Source organism: Bufo bufo (genome assembly GCF_905171765.1).
Source record: "Bufo bufo chromosome 1 unlocalized genomic scaffold, aBufBuf1.1 SUPER_1_unloc_7, whole genome shotgun sequence".
NCBI lineage: Eukaryota > Metazoa > Chordata > Amphibia > Anura > Bufonidae > Bufo > Bufo bufo.
This window is the reverse complement of record NW_024399969.1, coordinates 103606-110573: the sequence shown is the minus strand read 5'-3', so window position 1 is coordinate 110573 and position 6968 is coordinate 103606. Positions and strand designations below refer to the sequence as shown.

General features: G+C 36.2%; 4 non-coding genes across 4 annotated transcripts; all 4 read right to left on the bottom strand.

Annotated features, from left to right (window-relative positions):
- Positions 1-1462: 1462 nt before the first annotated feature.
- On the bottom strand, positions 1463-1534 carry TRNAQ-UUG. The gene has a single exon. It is a non-coding gene; the product is annotated as a tRNA-Gln (tRNA).
- A 4035-nt stretch (positions 1535-5569) lies between these two features.
- Positions 5570-5641, bottom strand: TRNAQ-UUG. The gene has a single exon. It is a non-coding gene; the product is annotated as a tRNA-Gln (tRNA).
- Positions 5642-6010: 369 nt separating this feature from the next.
- Positions 6011-6082, bottom strand: TRNAQ-UUG. The gene has a single exon. It is a non-coding gene; the product is annotated as a tRNA-Gln (tRNA).
- Positions 6083-6825: 743 nt separating this feature from the next.
- Positions 6826-6897, bottom strand: TRNAQ-UUG. The gene has a single exon. It is a non-coding gene; the product is annotated as a tRNA-Gln (tRNA).
- Between the last annotated feature and the right edge of the window lie 71 nt (positions 6898-6968).

Below are 6968 nucleotides of genomic sequence, written 5' to 3'. Positions count from 1 at the left end.
AATTGTACTAAAATACAGTTTAGTCCAATGATTCAAGGTGTTATCTCCTCTGATTGCAGTGGTTGATTGTCCCTTTTCTTCTCCATCAGGCCCAGAGTGTCATGATAACGACTCCTGTCCATGGCAAATCTTATACTTAGCTTCTATTTGGCATTTAAAATGAATACTATAGGAATATATAGATGTTAGAAATAACATTGAGAATAAGATAAGGCTTTTGCAATGGGAGATATTTTTGGTTCCAAAAATAGATATTGCTACACCTAGAGGAGTGAACCCGCTGTGTAATTTCAAAGTGTTATTGCGAACACTTTGTGAAATTATTTTTTTAAGTTTTCATTTGTATTGTAATGTAAAGGGACCCATTAGGACCCAGATTGAATCTTTAGCACGTTGCTTTTCTACCTCCCTCTTTCAAGCTTATACCTAAAACTCCGACCTGACACCTTTTTAACAGTACTTTATCTTTTGCCCATCACTTTGACTGCAGCTACCCCAGGTGTGCACATTCCTGTACCTTCTGTTTTGTACTGTGCACCCCAAATACCGTGTATTACAACTAACAGTGTCCTAACTAGTTATTCTAAAAATAATAGTTTCAAACAGTACCCCAGAAGAAAATACTTCCTCACACAGAAATACAAACTCAGGTCCCACCAAGAATTGAACTTGGATTGCTGGATTTAAAGTCCAGAGTGCTAACCATTACACCATGGAACCCCCATGAGGGATTGCTATTGATGGTCCTCTATAGTGTTTTAAATTGAATTATATTAGCACCTACATAGATAAGAGTAAAAAAAATGCCTATTTACTCTTAGCACATAGGCTAATTGTACTAAAATACAGTTTAGTCCAATGATTCAAGGTGTTATCTCCTCTGATTGCAGTGGTTGATTGTCCCTTTTCTTCTCCATCAGGCCCAGAGTGTCATGATAACGACTCCTGTCCATGGCAAATCTTATACTTAGCTTCTATTTGGCATTTAAAATGAATACTATAGGAATATATAGATGTTAGAAATAACATTGAGAATAAGATAAGGCTTTTGCAATGGGAGATATTTTTGGTTCCAAAAATAGATATTGCTACACCTAGAGGAGTGAACCCGCTGTGTAATTTCAAAGTGTTATTGCGAACACTTTGTGAAATTATTTTTTTACGTTTTCATTTGTATTGTAATGTAAAGGGACCCATTAGGACCCAGATTGAATCTTTAGCACGTTGCTTTTCTAGCTCCCTCTTTCATGCTTATACCTAAAACTCAGACCTGACACCTTTTTAACAGTACTTTATCTTTTGCCCATCACTTTGCCTGCAGCTACCCCAGGTGTCCACATTCCTGTACCTTTTGTTTTGTACTGTGTATTACAAATAACAGTGTCCTAACTAGTTATTCTAAAAATAATAGTTTCAAACAGTACCCAGAAGTAAATACTTCCTCACACAGAAATAGAAACTCAGGTCCCACCGAGATTTGAACTCAGATCACTGGATTCAAAGTCCAGAGTGCTAACCATTACACCATGGAACCCCCATGAGGGATTACTATTGATGGTCCTCTATAGTGTTTTAAATTGAATTATATTAGCACCTACATAGATAAGAGTAAAAAAAATGCCTATTTACTCTTAGCACAAAGGCTAATTGTACTAAAATACAGTTTAGTCCAATGATTCAAGGTGTTATCTCCTCTGATTGCAGTGGTTGATTGTCCCTTTTCTTCTCCATCAGGCCCAGAGTGTCATGATAACGACTCCTGTCCATGGCAAATCTTATACTTAGCTTCTATTTGGCATTTAAAATGAATACTATAGGAATATATAGATGTTAGAAATAACATTGAGAATAAGATAAGGCTTTTGCAATGGGAGATATTTTTGGTTCCAAAAATAGATATTGCTACACCTAGAGGAGTGAACCCGCTGTGTAATTTCAAAGTGTTATTGCGAACACTTTGTGAAATTATTTTTTTAAGTTTTCATTTGTATTGTAATGTAAAGGGACCCATTAGGACCCAGATTGAATCTTTAGCACGTTGCTTTTCTAGCTCCCTCTTTCATGCTTATACCTAAAACTCCGACCTGACACCTTTTTAACAGTACTTTATCTTTTGCCCATCACTTTGCCTGCAGCTAGCCCAGGTGTCCACATTCCTGTACCTTCTGTTTTGTACTGTGCACCCCAAATATCGTGTATTACAAATAACAGTGTCCTAACTAGTTATTCTAAAAATAATAGTTTCAAACAGTACACCAGAATAAAATACTTCCTCACACAGAAAAAGAAACTCAGGTCCCACTGAGATTTGAACTTGGATCACTGGATTCAAAGTCCAGAGTGCAAACCATTACACCATGGAACCCCGATAAGGGATTACTATTGATGGTCCTCTATAGTGTTTTAAATTGAATTATATTAGCACCTACATAGATAACAGTAAAAAAATGCCTTTTTACTCTTAGCACATAGGCTAATTGTACTAAAATACAGTTTAGTCCAATGATTTAAGGTGTTATCTCCTCTATTGCAGTGGTTGATTGTCCCTTTTCTTCTCCATCAGGCCCAGAGTGTCATGATAACGACTCCTGTCCATGGCAAATCTTATACTTAGCTTCTATTTGGAATTTAAAATGAATACTATAGGAATATATAGATGTTATAAATAACATTGAGAATAAGATAAAGCTTTTGCAATGGGAGATATTTTTGGTTCCAAAAATAGATATTGCTACACCTAGAGGAGTGAACCCGCTGTGTAATTTCAAAGTGTTATTGCGAACACTTTGTGAAATTATTTTTTTAAGTTTTCATTTGTATTGTAATGTAAAGGGACCCATTAGGACCCAGATTGAATCTTTAGCACGTTGCTTTTCTAGCTCCCTCTTTAATGCTTATACCTAAAACTCCGACCTGACACCTTTTTAACAGTACTTTATCTTTTGCCCATCACTTTGCCTGCAGCTACCCCAGGTGTCCACATTCCTGTACCTTCTGTTTTGTACTGTGCACCCCAAATACCGTGTATTACAACTAACAGTGTCCTAACTAGTTATTCTAAAAATAATAGTTTCAAACAGTACCCCAGAAGAAAATACTTCCTCACACAGAAATACAAACTCAGGTCCCACCGAGAATTGAACTTGGATTGCTGGATTTAAAGTCCAGAGTGCTAACCATTACACCATGGAACCCCCATGAGGGATTACTATTGATGGTCCTCTATAGTGTTTCAAATTGAATTATATTAGCACCTACATAGATAAGAGTAAAAAAAATGCCTATTTACTCTTAGCACATAGGCTAATTGTACTAAAATACAGTTAAGTCCATTGATTCAAGGTGTTATCTCCTCTGATTGCAGTGGTTGATTGTCCCTTTTCTTCTCCATCAGGCCCAGAGTGTCATGATAACGACTCCTGTCCATGGCAAATCTTATACTTAGCTTCTATTTGGCATTTAAAATGAATATTATAGGAATATATAGATGTTATAAGAAATAACATTGAGAATAAGATAAGGCTTTTGCAATAGGAGATATTTTTGGTTCCAAAAATAGATATTGCTACACCTAGAGGAGTGAACCCGCTGTGTAATTTCAAAGTGTTATTGCGAACACTTTGTGAAATTATTTTTTTAAGTTTTCATTTGTATTGTAATGTAAAGGGTCCCATTAGGACCCAGATTGAATCTTTAGTGTGTTGCTTTTCTACCTCCCTCTTTCAAGCTTATACCTAAAACTCCGACCTGACACCTTTTTAACAGTACTTTATCTTTTGCCCATCACTTTGACTGCATATTGCTACACCTGTTTAGATATTGCTACACCTGTTTTGTACTGTGCACCCCAAATACCGTGTATTACAACTAACAGTGTCCTAACTAGTTATTCTAAAAATAATAGTTTCAAACAGTACCCCAGAAGAAAATACTTCCTCACACAGAAATACAAACTCAGGTCCCACCGAGAATTGAACTTGGATTGCTGGATTTAAAGTCCAGAGTGCTAACCATTACACCATGGAACCCCCATGAGGGATTATAGTGTTTTAAATTGAATTTTATTAGCAGCTACATAGATAAGAGTAAAAAAAATGCCTATTTACTCTTAGCACATAGGCTAATTGTACTAAAATACAGTTTAGTCCAATGATTCAAGGTGTTATCTCCTCTGATTGCAGTGGTTGATTGTCCCTTTTCTTCTCCATCAGGCCCAGAGTGTCATGATAACGACTCCTGTCCATGGCAAATCTTATACTTAGCTTCTATTTGGCATTTATAATAAATACTATAGGAATATATAGATGTTATAAATAACATTGAGAAAAAGATAAGGCTTTTGCAATGGGAGATATTTTTGGTTCCAAAAATAGATATTGCTACACCTAGAGGAGTGAACCCGCTGTGTAATTTCAAAGTGTTATTGCGAACACTTTGTGAAATTATTTTTTTAAGTTTTCATTTGTATTGTAATGTAAAGGGACCCATTAGGACCCAGATTGAATCTTTAGCACGTTGCTTTTCTAGCTCCCTCTTTCATGCTTATACCTAAAACTCAGACCTGACACCTTTTTAACAGTACTTTATCTTTTGCCCATCACTTTACCTGCAGCTACCCCAGTTGTCCACATTCCTGTACCTTCTGTTTTGTACTGTGTATTACAAATAACAGTGTCCTAACTAGTTATTCTAAAAACAATAGTTTCAAACAGTACCCCAGAAGTAAATACTTCCTCACACAGAAATAGAAACTTAGGTCCCATCGAGATTTGAACTTGGATCACTGGATTCAAAGTCCAGAGTGCTAACCATTACACGATGGAACCCCCATGAGGGATTACTATTGATGGTCCTCTATAGTGTTTTAAATTGAATTATATTAGCACCTACATAGATAAGAGTAAAAAAAATGCCTATTTACTCTTAGCACATAGGCTAATTGTACTAAAATACAGTTTAGTCCAATCATTCAAGGTGTTATCTCCTCTGATTGCAGTGGTTGATTGTCCCTTTTCTTCTCCATCAGGCCCAGAGTGTCATGATAACGACTCCTGTCCATGGCAAATCTTATACTTAGCTTCTATTTGGCATTTAAAATGAATACTATAGGAATATATAGATGTTATAAATAACATTGAGAATAAGATAAGGCTTTTGCAATGGGAGATATTTTTGGTTCCAAAAATAGATATTGCTACACCTAGAGGAGTGAACCCGCTGTGTAATTTCAAAGTGTTATTGCGAACACTTTGTGAAATTATTTTTTTAAGTTTTCATTTGTATTGTAATGTAAAGGGACCCATTAGGACCCAGATTGAATCTTTAGCACGTTGCTTTTCTAGCTCCCTCTTTCATGCTTATACCTAAAACTCAGACCTGACACCTTTTTAACAGTACTTTATCTTTTGCCCATCACTTTGCCTGCAGCTACCCCAGGTGTCCACATTCCTGTACCTTCTGTTTTGTACTGTGTATTACAAATAACAGTGTCCTAACTAGTTATTCTAAAAATAATAGTTTCAAACAGTACCCCAGAAGTAAATACTTCCTCACACAGAAATAGAAATTTAGGTCCCACCGAGATTTGAACTCGGATCACTGGATTCAAAGTCCAGAGTGCTAACCATTACACCATGGAACCCCCATGAGGGATTACTATTGATGGTCCTCTATAGTGTTTTAAACTGAATTATAATAGCACCTACATAGATAAGAGTAAAAAAAATGCCTATTTACTCTTAGCACATAGGCTAATTGTACTAAAATACAGTTTAGTCCAATGATTCGAGGTGTTATCTCCTCTGACACCTTTTTAACAGTACTTTATCTTTTGCCCATCACTTTGCCTGCAGCTACCCCAGGTGTCCACATTCCTGTACCTTCTGTTTTGTACTGTGCACCCCAAATACCGTGTATTACAAATAACAGTGTCCTAACTAGTTATTTTAAAAATAATAATTTCAAACAGTGCCCCAGAAGAAAAAACTTCCTCACACAGAAATACAAAATCAGGTCCCACCGAGATTTGAACTCGGATCACTGGATTCAAAATCCAGAGTGCTAACCATTACACCATGGAACCCCCATGAGGGATTACTATTGATGGTCCTCTATAGTGTTTTAAATTGAATTTTATTAGCAGCTACATAGATAAGAGTAAAAAAAATGCCTATTTACTCTTAGCACATAGGCTAATTGTACTAAAATACAGTTTAGTCCAATGATTCAAGGTGTTATCTCCTCTGATTGCAGTGGTTGATTGTCCCTTTTCTTCTCCATCAGGCCTAGAGTGTCATGATAACGACTCCTGTCCATGGCAAATCTTATACTTAGCTTCTATTTGGCATTTATAATAAATACTATAGGAATATATAGATGTTAGAAATAACATTGAGAAAAAGATAAGGCTTTTGCAATGGGAGATATTTTTGGTTCCAAAAATAGATATTGCTACACCTAGAGGAGTGAACCCGCTGTGTAATTTCAAAGTGTTATTGCGAACACTTTGTGAAATTATTTTTTTAAGTTTTCATTTGTATTGTAATGTAAAGGGACCCATTAGGACCCAGATTGAATCTTTAGCACGTTGCTTTTCTACCTCCCTCTTTCATGCTTATACCTAAAACTTAGACCTGACACCTTTTTAACAGTACTTTATCTTTTGCCCATTACTTTGCCTGCAGCTACCCCAGGTGTCCATATTCCTGTACCTAATGTTTTGTACTGTGTATTACAAAAAACAGTGTCCTAACTAGTTATTCTAAAAATAATAGTTTCAAACAGTATCCCAGAAGTAAATACTTCCTCACACAGAAATACAAACTCAGGTCCCACCGAGATTTGAACTCGGATCACTGGATTCAAAGTCCAGAGTGCTAACCATTACACCATGGAACCCCCATGAGGGATTACTATTGATGGTCCTCTATAGTGTTTTAAACTGAATTATAATAGCACCTACATAGATA